We start from the raw sequence: 14,827 nt of genomic DNA, 5'->3' as shown, positions 1-14,827 counted from the left end.
ATCATACACTAATATCATATGCATGATACTGGTATATGATACTACTATCCATTACAACCAGCCTTACTGCTCGACGACTGGTTCTAGGTCGCGCCCTCACCCCGACTCGGTCACCGCCGCATCTTCTGCCACATCCGTGACCCCGGCTGCCGACGGGCAATCCTCGCGACCTCAACGGCCCTGCTCGGGCAACCTCCTCTGCTCGTCGCCCGCCACCCCCACGGCGACGGCGATGAGACCCCCTGCGCTGATCGACGACGCCATGCGCGAGGTCTTCACGCGCCTGCCGGCGGACGACCGCAGGAGCCTCGTCCGCGCCGCCGCCGTCTGCAGGAGCTGGTGTGGCATCCTCACGGACCCCGGCTTCGCCCGCGGCTACCGCGCGTTCCACGGGGCGGCGCCCATGCTGGGCTTCCTCCACAACGCGTACCGCAGCGGCAACTGCTTCGTCCCCACCTCGACCTTCCGTTGGCGGGCGTCCCAGGACCGGGACTACCTCGTCCTCGACTCCTGGCACGGCCTCGTCCTCCTCTACGCCCCCGCGTATGAGGTCCCCTTTGACGCCTGCGACCTCGTTGCCAACAAGTGGTGGGAAATCTGTAGTTGCTACCCGCCGGCGATCGGACATGAGAGGGTGGAAGAGATCGAGAGGTAGACGATGAGAAAGCAGTTTTCAGATACGAGGGTAAGGATCGGGCCGTCCCACGACGTCGACCTACTAATCGTGCCATCCCACGACGTCGGGCAAGTAACGGGCCACTACTTCGCCCGCAAGTATCGTCGAGATCATGCCATCCCATGACCAGAAACTTGGGAGCGAATCTAGCTAACGGACTAACTGAAACTAGCTACTGTCTACTGAACACTACTGACCGAACGTGCACACAACACACGATTGTCGGCGCTTATTCAGAGACGCAAACATTTACAGATGAACTTAGTGCAACTGATTAGCTAACAAAATCGAGGCCGGACCCAAGTGCCGCGACATCATGCATTGGCCGGACGACGGCCTCCAGGACATCTACGATGGCCTACTGCACTGCAATGCGCCAATGCCACGGTGCTCTGCGCCAAAGACCGGTGTGACCACCTCGACTGCCATGGCGGCCATTTCTTCGTGGCCTTGGTCGGCTCTGCGGATGAAGTAAGCGACTGCCATACCCTCGCCACTGTCTACTCGTCGGAGACTGGTGAGTGGAGCGACATTATCTCCATTCAGGCCCCGGGTTTTGAAATTGATACCGGAGGGCGCACTGCTGTGGTGGGAAACAATAAGGTCTATGTCCAAAATTATGAGGGTGACAGTGTGGTGGAGTACAACATCCGTGAGCAGCAACTGTCTGTGATCATGGCGCCAGATATCAGGGGCAAGGGATACCTTGACCTCCTAGGTGTGGAGGACGGCATGCTGCTGTTTGGGTCCGTGCTCAGTCATAGACTCTATCTATGTCTATGGTCAATGGAGGCTGGTCCTAGAGGAGCTGCGGCATGGGCACGGCACAGGGTCGTCGACCTCGAGCCGTTGCCCCCTCATCGTGCCCTCATGGACATGTGACTCGGACGTGTGGGCGGTTGGTTTTGCGGAAGGAGTTGGCGTCATCTTCCTCAGAACACCGGCTGGGTTGCACACAGTTGAGCTTAATTCAGGCCGAGTCAACAAGGTGGGTGAATCGAGAATTGAAAAGGTCATGCCCTACACGAGCTTCTGCGCTCGAGGTACATACAGACTAGCATCGTACTGTTTTTTCAAACACGTTCATCAAGTTATGAACACTAAACACGCCATTGATCAGTATTTCAGTGTTTTTTGCTTCTAGCTTAAATCGTTGAATAACTTGATAGTGTTGAGTAAATAGGCAATTTTCCGAGTAGATTAATCCACAAAATAATAACTAGCATGGCATTGACTAGACTAATGACATACTGATCTTGAGCTAACCTAGCACATACTACGCATATAGTAGATACATCTATGCAAACAAGTAGTACTGCTAGAATAAGTACGAACAAGAGGATAAACGAGTCATACCCTCCAATCGGCCAGTTGGCCGTAGCAGCAGCAGCGGCGGCGGAGGCAGTATCCTCTGCCGTCTTCTTCTCGGCTTCCTCGCGGAGACGATCAGCTTCGCTTGGTGAAGACATGGCGATGACGAGGGCGACGCGGACGTAGACGAAGCAGACGGACGGAGGCGAGCAGTCGCGTGATCGCTCCCCAAAAACCTAATCGCCCCTCTCCCGTACAGGAACCGGAGAGGCGAGGTTTCGGAGGCCTGCTCTCCCGTCGACCGTGTACGCGGTAAACGGGACGGAGTCGCCGGCGGCAGCAGCAGTTCAAGGAACGAACGCGTGAGGCAGATGCGATCTGATTTCACCGGCAAAAATAAGCGCGTAGGTATGAGCTCGGCTCGGCTCATTCCCGCGGCGCGTCGAGGCGTGGCGAGGCGGGCGGCGGAGGAGGAGTGCGCGAGGGCACCTTCTCTTCTCACTCTCCAATAGCATGTGGAAGAGAGACCCTTATAAAGGGGTCCAAACTCTCCTCCACTAGCGGGGTGGGACTAAACTCCCACCACCTTGCCATGCCACCACCTACATGGGCCCTTGTAGATTTTCTGAAATTCTCTAGTGGGCCTAAGGCCCACCTCCAAATTTCAACAATCCCCCACCAGATCTCAAGGGCACATCGTGTTCCCTCGTTCCAATCACTGTTTTAATATACCAGCATTTCAGTGAAGACCTGTTAAGGTTGAGCTTCACCTAGAACAAGTAGCTACACCCCTTCACAACTGAACAATGGACTATGCCTTGAATTGTCAGTTTGGCGTAAAGGAGCTTCACCACAAGTCTTACTAGTACTAGGCTGCCGAAGGTGACCCCTCGGGTGGAGCATATTAGTCACACTCCTGGCCTATTCATGAGTTTACTAGAGATCACCCAAATCTCATAGACTGTGACCAGCAGTCAAGCTCATATAGGTGTGTTCCTCCAAAGATCGCTCTGTAGGACAGCATCTTGCTTACATATAAGCTTTAGAACACATTAAGACAGTAGTCATCCTACCATACAGTATCCGAGAGTATTGCATCTCCAACGGAGTGGGTTAGTAAAGTTACTCTCCTCAGTTCACCACTGGCTTGTTTTCCCAGGTCCTACTTCACGGGATCTCCGATCATATAGGTTAGGTTACTACCATGGCAACTCATGTGGGTCTCATACCCATCTCTCTCGATGCACTATCTATCACAACACGTGATAGCCCTTTAGTAAAGGGATCTGCCAGATTCTTAGCCGTTTGGATATAATCCAACGCTATCACTCCGGAGTTTCTCAAACGTCTGACAGACTTCAATCTCATTCTTATATGTTTGTTGGACTTCATATTGTCCTTTGAACTCTTCACTTTAACAATAACCGTCTGATTATCGCAGTTCATAAGGATAGCCGGAACCGGCTTCTCAACCACAGGTAAGTCCATCAAAAGATCTCGAAGAAATTCTGCTTCGACACCAGATGTGTCTAATGCTGTTAATTCTGCTTCCATTGTCGATCTTGTTAAGATCGTTTGCTTGCAAGACTTCCAGGAAACAGCACCACCCCCAAGAGTAAACATATACCCAGTAGTGGCCTTCATCTCATCAGCATCAGAGATCCAATTCGCATCACTATACCCTTCAAGTACTGATGGGAATCCCGTATAGTGAAGCCCGTGGTTGACAGTACCTTTCAAGTAGCGCATAATTCTTTCAACAGCACGCCAATGAACATCGCCCGGGTTTGCAACAAACCGGCTAAGTTTGCTCACAGCAAACGCGATGTCAGGCCTCGTTGCGCTAGCTAGGTACATAAGTGAACCGATAATTTGAGAGAATCTCAATTGATCTATAGCTGTGCCTTTAAACTTTCGAATAAGCACACTAGGATCATATGGTGTTTGACAAATCTTGCAGTCTGAATATCCAAAGCGACTCAAAATCTTGTCAACATAGTGGGATTGCAGAAGTGTAATCCCACCCTCATCATCTCTCAACAGCTTGATGTTCAAGATAACATCAGCCACCCCAAGGTCCTTCATCTCAAAGTTTTGAGACAGAAAAGACTTAACCTCCTCAATTACTTTGAGGTTGGTTCCAAATATCAGTATGTCATCAACATACAAGCACAATATAACTCCTTCGCCCCCACCATGGCGATAGTATACACATTTGTCAGCTTCATTAACAACGAAGCCAACAGATGTCAGAATTGTATTAAACTTCTCATGCCATTGCTTAGGTGCTTGTCTCAGACCATATAAATATTTCAGCAACTTACACACCTTTCCTTCCTGACCTTCTATCACAAAGCCATCTGGCTGTTGCATATAGATTTCCTCATTTAGCTCTCCATTCAGGAAAGCCGTCTTAACGTCCATTTGATGAACGAGAAGACCATGAGAGGCCGCCAATGAGAGTAGTACTCTAATGGTGGTCAGTCTAGCCACAGGTGAATAAGTATCGAAGAAATCTTCCTCTTCTTTCTGGGCATAGCCCTTGGCCACAAGCCTAGCCTTGTACTTTTCAATTGTACCGTCGGGCCTAAGCTTCTTTTTGAACACCCACTTGCATCCCAATGGTTTGCAACCATAGGGACGATCAGTGATTTCCCATGTCCCGTTAGCCATGATGGAGTCCATCTCGCTACGGACAGCAGCTTTCCAGTAATCAGCATCTGGAGAAGCATACGCTTCTGAAATAGAAGTGGGATTATCATCCACGAGGTATACGAAGAAATCATCACCAAAGGTCTTTGCAGTCCTTTGTCTCTTGCCCCTACCACGGGCTTCCTCGTCATCCTCCTCAGGATTTTCATCATGTGTTTGTTCATAATATTCCATAGGAATGGCAGGCTCAGGAGTTATCTCAGATTCCTGTCTAGAAGTGCTTTGCATATCTCTCATGGGAAATATATCCTCAAAGAATGTAGCATCCCTCGACTCCATTATTGTACCGACCTTCACGTCAGGTACCTCAGATTTCACTACTAGAAATCTATAGCCTACGCTATTCTTAGCGTATCCCAAATTAACGCAATCCACAGTCTTTGGTCCAAGCTTGCGCTTCTTGGGGATCGGTACATTGACTTTCGCCAAGCAGCCCCAAGTACGTAAGTACGAGAGTGTCGTCCTTCTCTTCGACCACTCCTCGTAGGGAGTGACCTCATTATCTTTTGTAGGAACTTTATTCAGGACATGACACGCGGTCAATATAGCCTCCCCCCACCATGCCTTGGATAAACCCGATGTATCTAACATGGCGTTAACCAAATCAGTTAGAGTACGGTTTTTCCGCTCGGCAACCCCGTTTGACTGGGGTGAATAGGGAGGCGTCCTCTCATGAATAATGCCGTGTTCCGCACAAAATGAATCAAATTCGTTTGAGAAGTACTCTCCACCACGATCAGACCGGACTCGTTTAATTTTATTTTCAAGTTGATTCTCAACTTCTGCCTTATAGATTTTAAAGTAGTGTAGAGCCTCATCTTTAGTATTTAACAGATACACATAGCAAAATCTAGTGGAATCATCTATCAATGTCATGAAGTATTTCTTTCCACCTTTAGTCAACACACCATTCATCTCACAAAGATCAGAATGTATGAGTTCTAATGGTGCCAAGTGTCTCTCCTCTGCAGCCTTGTGAGGTTTGCGAGGTTGCTTTGCTTGCACACACGAGTGGCACTTAGAACCTTTGGCTAAAGTGAAAGTTGGGATTAAATTCAGTTTTGCTAGCCGCGACATAACACCGAAACTTATGTGACAAAGACGTGAATGCCAAACTTCAGATTCATTAACACTCGAATGAATATTGTTCACGACTTTATTACAAAAATCTGCTAGAGAAAGGCGGAATAGACCTCCGCATTCATAACCTTTTCCAACGAAAAGTCCATATTTCGTAACTACTACTTTATTAGACTCGAACACCAACTTAAACCCTTCTCTACACAGAAGGGAGCCACTAACGAGATTCTTCTTGATGGCGGGGACATGCTGCACGTTCTTCAGCTGCACGATCCTTCCCGAAGTAAACTTCAGATCGACCGTGCCAACACCAAGAACAGAAGCACTCGCGCCATTCCCCATCAATACGGACCCGCGACCGGTGGCCTGATAAGAAGAGAACAATGACAAGTCAGCACACACATGAATATTTGCACCCGTGTCCACCCACCAATCGGTGGACTGACAAACTGTAAATACAGTAAGTAAATTACCGTACCCAGATGCACCACTTTCATTGTTGCCCACAATCATGTTTGCAGACTTGGAGTCCTGCGCCGGCTTCTTGTACTTGTTTGGGCATTTGTTCGCCCAATGTTCCTCTGAACCACAAGTATAGCAGCCATCTCCCTTCTTATTCTTCTTGAAGGGCTTCTTCCCCTTCTTCTTGAAGTCGGTATTCTGTTGGACAGAGTTCTTTCCCTTGGGCTTGTGAGAATTGAAGTTCCTCTGATGTACCATATTGGCAGCAGAAGAGCTTTCCACCGCTTTTCCATTGGAGTCCTTTGCTCTCGAGTTCTGCTCAACACTCAGGTGGCCGATGATGTCCTCTACTGAGAACTCACGCCTCTGATGTTTCAGAGTAGTAGCAAAGTTCCTCCAGGAATTAGGGAGCTTAGCAATTATACAGCCCGCGACAAACTTGCCCGGCAAATTGCACTTAAGAACCTCAAGTTCCTTAGCTATGCATATTATCTCATGAGCTTGTTCCAATACAGAACGGTTGTCAACCATCTTGTAATCGTGGAACTGCTCCATAACATACATCTCACTCCCAGCATCGGTGGCCCCGAATTTAGATTCGAGCGCCTCCCACAAGTCCTTCGCAACATGCATATGTAAATATGCATCAACCAGCTTATCTCCGATCACGCTAATGACTGCTCCAAGGAATAGGACGGTGGCCTCCTTAAACATCTTCTCCTGTTCAGGAGTGATAGTTTCCGTAGGAGTGACACCGGCTACCCAGAACACGTTCATAGCCGTGAGCCATAAGGTGGTTCTCGTTTGCCAACGCTTGAAAAAAGTACCGGTAAACTTATCCGGTTTCAGTGCAGCAGCAAAACCATTACTCGAAAAATTCCTACAGACATTAGGTTTTTGGATTGTTGAGTAAATAGGCAATTTTCCGAGTAGATTAATCCACAAAATAATAACTAGCATGGCATTGACTAGACTAATGACATACTGATCTTGAGCTAACCTAGCACATACTACGCATATAGTGGATACATCTATGCAAACAAGTAGTACTGCTAGAATAAGTACGAACAAGAGGATAAACGAGTCATACCCTCCAATCGGCCAGTTGGCCGTAGCAGCAGCAGCGGCGGCGGAGGCAGTATCCTCTGCCGTCTTCTTCTCGGCTTCCTCGCGGAGACGATCAGCTTCGCTTGGTGAAGACATGGCGATGACGAGGGCGACGCGGACGTAGACGAAGCAGACGGACGGAGGCGAGCAGTCGCGTGATCGCTCCCCAAAAACCTAATCGCCCCTCTCCCGTACAGGAACCGGAGAGGCGAGGTTTCGGAGGCCTGCTCTCCCGTCGACCGTGTACGCGGTAAACGGGACGGAGTCGCCGGCGGCAGCAGCAGTTCAAGGAACGAACGCGTGAGGCAGATGCGATCTGATTTCGTGACGGCTAGGGTAGGCGATCGCGTGCTTATAAAGGCAGCTGGGTGGAGAGTCCGAGTCGGTAACGATCACGATCCGACGTCTCGGATCGTTTCCTTGTCCGTGACGTATTCTCCGTTCCTGACCGGCAAAAATAAGCGCGTAGGTATGAGCTCGACTCGGCTCATTCCCGCAACCCGCGGCGCGTCGTGACGAGGCGTGGCGTGGCGAGGCGGGCGGCGGAGGAGGAGTGCGCGAGGGCACCTTCTCTTCTCACTCTCCAATAGCATGTGGAAGAGAGACCCTTATAAAGGGGTCCAAACTCTCCTCCACTAGCGGGGTGGGACTAAACTCCCACCACCTTGCCATGCCACCACCTACATGGGCCCTTGTAGATTTTCTGAAATTCTCTAGTGGGCCTAAGGCCCACCTCCAAATTTCAACAGATAGATCCCGTGGATCGTCAAGGCTAAATGTGTTCGGTAATAGTAATAAATTATTACCTTGTGATGAACTCGATGAGCTCCCTCCAGAGACCGTCGTGAGGTGGCGGCGACGGTGGGGAAGCTGAGAGAGATCCGGTAGTGGCGGTGATGGACTTCCCATCGTTTCAGTGCATCCCTCTAGATCGGATTAGGGTTAGAGAGTGGGGAACCAGTGGCGGCGACGAACCTCGTAACCCGTGCCATGGTCCCCACCTCCTCTACATATAGCACTGCGCGACAGGGGCCCACCAGTCTTGCTTGGGCTGGACGCCCCCGATCAGGGCGTGAGTCAAGGTCCAATGGGTCGTTGGGCCCATTGGGAAAGAGATCAATCTAACATTCTCCCCCTTGATCTCATCATATACTTTTAAATTTACCCGTTTCGTAACAGATCAATACATAGGGCATGTTTCATCGTCACGGCTCAATTGCCGATGGAATCAGACAGCCACAATGTACCTCTCTATTTTGAGACAGATTCTTTAACCTTGGGCCCTTTATTGTCCGAAAATTTTAGACTATACCATAAAACCCATGTCGACTATGTGTTCTCCGAACGCACTGGGCGGTAAGCCTTTGATAAGCAGATCTGCAAACACTTGTTTTCGCTTTTATGCTTCAAGCATTTTTCCATAATTCCGGACTTTCTCCTTCACAACACGTAACTCGTTGTCAGTGTGTTTGGCATCAACACTTGACTCGTTGTGACAGGAGCGAAAGAACTTAAAATGGTAATCGTCGTTGTCAACCATTATCCACTCCGGGTACAGGTAGCCTTAACCACGTTGCCCGTCCCTCAACCTCATATCAAGCTATAACATATCATTGCATCACATTGATGACAATCGTTTTACTCATTTGGAGATTTTCCACGCAAAACTCCGAGTATGAAAGTTAGCGACAATTGTAGATTTCGCTATACATTTCACAAGTCCTGCCTTTGTACTCACAATCTTTTGAGAGCACTTGTTTCTTTTAGCATTAGGCCGATATCTTTGACTCCATTCCATTGATTTATCTATGGACTGGACATTGCCAAAACAACCCGGATATATACGTGAACTGTGTCAGGGTAATATCTTGAGCTTCCAACAACTGAAGCATATGGTACCATATTCGTTTACAATCTTTTCTTATTAACTTTTGAAACACCATAGTTTCCAGTTCCATTACCCTTGACTATAAGAACAGGCGTAGGTTTTCTCGTATGCATACTTTAGAGATCTTTCTTAGTATGTCTATGCGACATTCCTAATACCCCCTTTTATTCTTTTGAACTTTGAGGACAAGAACTTCTTTTCTCCTCCTGCAATAGATTGACATCACCACTAGCAAGTAGGACATCATCCACATGCATAGGAATTGGGAAACGAATTTCCCATTCTATAACTTTGCATGAATGCAATTGTCCTGTCATTTTCTTTGCACAAAATCTTTCGATTTAAGTCATGTTTTACACATTTACATATTTCCTTTGGAGTCACATTTGCCTTGTAGACCCTTCATAAAGTCTATGTTAGTGAAATTCAAATGATGGAATTTCACTAACATAGACTTTATAGCAGTCACAAGTATCTGATTTTCACATTCCTAGAGACCATCAAAATCTCAGGTACTGGCACTTCTTTCATATGGGGTTGTCATTGCTCTGTCATTACCAAGAGGCAAATTAATTCTTTAGTCACCCATTTCCAAAAAGGCAATAGGTTTTACACGGACCTGTATCACAAGATACCTTGTAGAGCTAACAACAGGTGTTGTATAGGTCATACAACATGCTCCCCCAGATTACTCCATCTTCACTGAAGAAATGGCGTATCTTTAAACTTTCTTCTTTATGGCACTTTAAGCACCACTGTTGTATTCCTTAGTCTGCTTTCGGAACTATAAAAGATCCGAAAATACAATTGTTTCTTTTCTTTAGGGGTATCATAATGACGGTATTCAGATGACTGTCGTACTCCCCTTGACAATCATATTCTTCATTAATGAATCACTTTAGATGCATAATGTGCATCACATCATCTAAAGTACAGAGGAGTCATGAAATACACTACAATGTATTTCATGTCTCTTTCTCCCCCTCGAAATGTGGCAAGAACTTTTCTGCCACAATTTCGAAACCCATTCATAGCTCTTGTGAAATGAGGAAACTTCGATTATCTAGCTCATTCATCTTATTACTTCATGTAAAATGAAGTTATAAGTTAGCTAGTATGGGAGTACTTTTTCCTCATTTCATTTCAGAAACTCAACAGAGTTCTATATCATTGTCTCTTTTGCAAGTCACACTTGCATATCATTCTTGTCTTTAGGTTCGTCTGTTACTTTTACCCTTTCTGGATTTAGTGATTGCATAATGACCATTACACATAAGGTGTACGGTCGATACTAGGAAAGCTTAATAGCTACTCCATACTTTTCTCCCATAGTGGGACACATTAACCGCACATGAGTCATCATAACTTTCTCCTGTCATACAGGATAAGGCCTTTGCCAAGATTTCTCTCGCCATACACGGATTGTTGACATAATACAATGTCAACTTTACCCGGTTACGCAGGCATTCTTCCCAGACTTTTCCCGCCATGCGGGTAATTCCCTTTAAGGGACATAAATGCCATAATTGGCTCTTTTGACTGCATCAAATTTAGAAATAAATCTGAATTATCTTTGACACACATGTTTGATCCGACGTTGGTCAAATTAAACATGCATGTTGCTTGTTTCATTTCAATCATGTTGACTGAGAAAAGGATACTCCATCATAAAGAGTACATGAAAGACATTCGTCAACCAAGACTCTCAATGATCTATCTCTTTTCTTTTCTTGAATTAATATCCAAGAGTTCTTTTCTTTTGAAGCCATTCTTTAGAGAGAATTTATTCCCTCAAGTTATGACCTTTCTTTTCCATCTTTCGGGTCACTAGTACCCAAAACATTCGCTTTCATGAGTGAAAGCTTGAATAACTTTTAGTCTGAGAAAACTTAACCAATAAACAACGGTAATGAGTATAAAAATAACCCTACGTTGGTCTGATTAAAATCATGCACATTAAACCTTTTAAAACTTTCTGGACTATTCTAAATCACCGTGGTGGCAGAATTAGAATAAAACATCATCCTTCTACATTAATTCAATATCACTGTTGGGCAGAAATAGAAATAATGCATATAACTCATAAACAATGTGATGATAGTATTCTTATTGAACAACTTTGCTAAGAAATAATCATCATCATCATTAACCATATGCATTTCTTTATCTGTGCTCCAAAAAATTGATCACTTTGATACAAAATTTATCAGAGATTTAAGCTTTAAACATAAGATGACTCATACAATTATAGTATTGTTATCATCAACGTTGGTCAGAAAACAACAATGCCATATTTAACTTTAAAACAAACATTTTTCTATTATCATAGCGGAAATTATTGGAATCTTATTTCACCCACAAAGGAAAAAAACATTGCTAATAACAATTCTTCCAATTAAATTTTCCCGTTAGATCCAATTTAATTGGAGGATTAAACATTTACTTTGCAGCGGAAAAACGTGAATATGAAAATTCATGCAACTTACAGAAAAATATTCTGTTAAAAATAAAAAATTCATTAACTTTATTTTTCTTTTATAAAATCCATGAACTTTTCTCTTTCTGAAAATTTTTCCTTTTATTTTCAGAACCTTTTATTTTTCTTTGCAGAAAAATCATGTTAATATTACAGAAAAATATTCTATCTTAATAAAGAATTCATGAACTTTATAATCCCTTTTATAAAATTCATGAACTTTTCTTTTTCAGAAAATCTTTCTTTTATTTTCAGAACCTTTTATTTTTCTTTGCAGAAAAATTATGTTACTATTACAGAAAAGTATTCTGTCATAATTTAAAAATTCATGAACATTAGTAGTGCTTTTATAAAGATCATGAACTTTTCCTTTTCTGAGAAAACTATTTCATTCTCAGAAATATTTTTACTTTTCTTTTCAGAAAAATAAAACAACAAGTCTGTCTAAAATAGACAGAAAACAAAAGGTTCCTTTAATAAGAAAAGGGGCCGCCATGGGCCGGCCTGGCTGCGTCGGCCTGGCGACCTCTCTCCCCCCGGCCTGGGACCCTCTTTATTCTCGGCCTGGGCCGGCCAAGGTCCCGCCTTTGGCCCAAAGGCCCGGCCGCCTCCACTTTCGGCCTGCTAGCCCGCAGACGAGCTAGGGGTTTCAATTCTAGCCGTCTGTTTTGATCGGACGGCGGTCCTTCTTTCTCGGTTGAAGAAAACCGTGGTAGGCTGCCCCCAGCCGAAAACCCTCGTCTCATTTTCCCCTTTCTCTCGCGACAGCAGCCGTCGGTAGTCCCTCTCCCGACTCCTCTCCTTATCGGCGCCGGCCCCTTGCCTCCCGAGCAGCCCGTGGCCAGGAGAGGCACCGGCCGCCGGCGGCGAGGTGTAGCGACCTCATGCCGCGTGCGCCTTAGGTCCTCCCTCCCGCGAGGTGCTGTGGAGGTGAGGAGCCCGCCCCGGTCGGTCTTGTCCCGCGCAGCATAGCGACCGGAGCCCACGGCAGTCTCGTCGACCCCCCCATCTGCTTCCTGTCCACGGCGGTCCGCGGCAGGCCGAGGCCCCTCCCTCGCGCGGTGGCATCCTTGCCCCGCCGAGAGAGTCTCTGGGGCCCCGTGAGGCTTGTCTTGGCGCTGAGGGAGATGGGGTTGGCCGACGGCCGTAGTGGCCGAGGGTTCCCATGTCGCGCGCTGCCTTGCTTCGTTTTTCTTTTGGCGCCGGCCCGATCTGGCCTTCGGCCCCTTTGCATCCCCTTTCTTTGCAGCGGCGGCCTCCTTTACTCCTCTTGCCGGTGCGCGCCCTCTCCCGAGGGAGAGTGCGCCGCCGTCAAGGGAGGTGTTGGGGTGCCATCTTCCCTGCCGGGGTTGTTCCATGTGTTCGATTGAAACAACTCTTTTGCCATCCCCCTCGCCGGTGGCGCGTCCGCCTTGTGGTGGGCGTGTCACCGTCGAAGGATTTCGTGATGGAGTCCTTAGCCCCCGTGGGGTTACTTTGTTTTCGTTTGCATTTTCCCCTCCTTTTGCTTTTTCCGGATCCGATCCGTTTGCTTTCATCATTTTTTTTCTTTTGGATCTAGATCCATTCTTTGCCTCCGAGGAGGTGGGTTCTTCTTCCCCACACCTCGGCTTGCCGATGCGTGTGGGGATCGAGAGGAACAGGCGCGGCCGAGGCGGCGCTCTTTGCCGGAGAGGACTCCGGTGAAACCTTTCTTTTCTTTGATCTTTGCCCTTCTCGGGTTCATATCGGGGAGGGGGAAATCTTTACTTGTGCTTCTTCATCCGAAAACACATCAAAAAGCCTCGTGGCTCTGATACCATTGATAGATCCCGTGGATCGTCAAGGCTAGATGTGTTTGGTAATAGTAATAAATTATTACCTTGTGATGAACTCGATGAGCTCCCTCCAGAGACCGTCGTGAGGTGGCGGCGACGGTGGGGAAGCTGAGAGAGATCTGGTAGTGGCGGTGATGGACTTCCCATCGCTTCAGTGCATCCCTCTAGATCGGATTAGGGTTAGAGAGTGGGGAACCAGTGACGACGGCGAACCTCGTAACCCGTGCCATGGTCCCCACCTTCTCTACATATAGCACTGCGCGACAGGGGCCCACCAGCCTTGCTTGGACTGGACGCCCCCGATCAGGGCGTGAGTCAAGATCCAATGGGCCGTTGGGCCCATTGGGAAAGAGATCAATCTAACATAACTTACATTCAAGAGCGCCCAAATACGATCGAATGATTACATAGCTTTATTCTTCTCATTTATCTGCATAGGTAGATGAATATTTGCATTCAAGTCTTCTCGTCCTTTCTAGTTTTCTGTATGATTGTACATAGTACTAGGAAACCATCCTTTGTACTTTTGTATTGTTCAGAATTTCAGATGCCGGGTCATGCCGCAGACCTGGCTGATTGTAGGCAACCACGAATAATCCATTATTTTCCCTGCTACACACGTCGTGTTGATACAAGCCAGCAGGGAAAAAGGAGTAGTTGTTGCTGATTAAGTAGGCAGCTGACCAGAGAACTCCATGGTGAATGTGTAGTTGGTGCTCTTATGTTTCGTTGTTGGTGTAGTATATACATGTTTTTCGCCGCTTGGGCTCGCGAGTTGGTCAACCTAGTCAAGCTTTGCTAATCAGGCCCTGGGCAGTTTTGGTTGTTCTGTACCTCCAACGCGGATGCATTCCGTCTATATATAGTTTGCTTGATATGGTGAAATGATTTTGAGGGTGCAAAGTGCGCTCCTTTCCCTGTTCTGTTTGTCATATCATCTGATCAAGACTTTGTCTGTTATACGTGCAGCATGGCGCCGGGTGCTGGCCTCTGATGAAGCCTCACGCGCGCTCGTCGGTGGCGGTATGACTGTGTGATCAAGTCTACTTTTTTCTCGCAGGAAGACTTTGAAGATGAGCTCCGGTGGGTAGTTTGGTTATCTCTATGGTGGACGTGCATTTGTTGTGTTTGTGCCCTTTTTGCCTCAACTGAAGTTTTTTTTTTTTTTTTGCAGGTGTGAACTGAAGTTTTTTATGCTTGAGTTGTGCGTAGTTTGAGTGTGCAAGTGTAACCCAGCAGAGAAGGACATCCATGGTTCTGTTTGCAGTTAACATAAACTCGGTTTCAATATTATTTAT

General features: G+C 46.8%; 1 pseudogene; it reads left to right on the top strand.

Annotated features, from left to right (window-relative positions):
* Positions 1 to 170: 170 nt before the first annotated feature.
* Positions 171 to 14,714, top strand: LOC123441925 (annotated as a pseudogene).
* Positions 14,715 to 14,827: the final 113 nt, after the last annotated feature.

This window comes from Hordeum vulgare, chromosome 3H (assembly GCF_904849725.1).
Source record: "Hordeum vulgare subsp. vulgare chromosome 3H, MorexV3_pseudomolecules_assembly, whole genome shotgun sequence".
NCBI lineage: Eukaryota > Viridiplantae > Streptophyta > Magnoliopsida > Poales > Poaceae > Hordeum > Hordeum vulgare.
The sequence above is the reverse complement of the archived record's forward strand: the minus strand, read 5'-3'. Positions and strand labels throughout refer to the sequence as shown.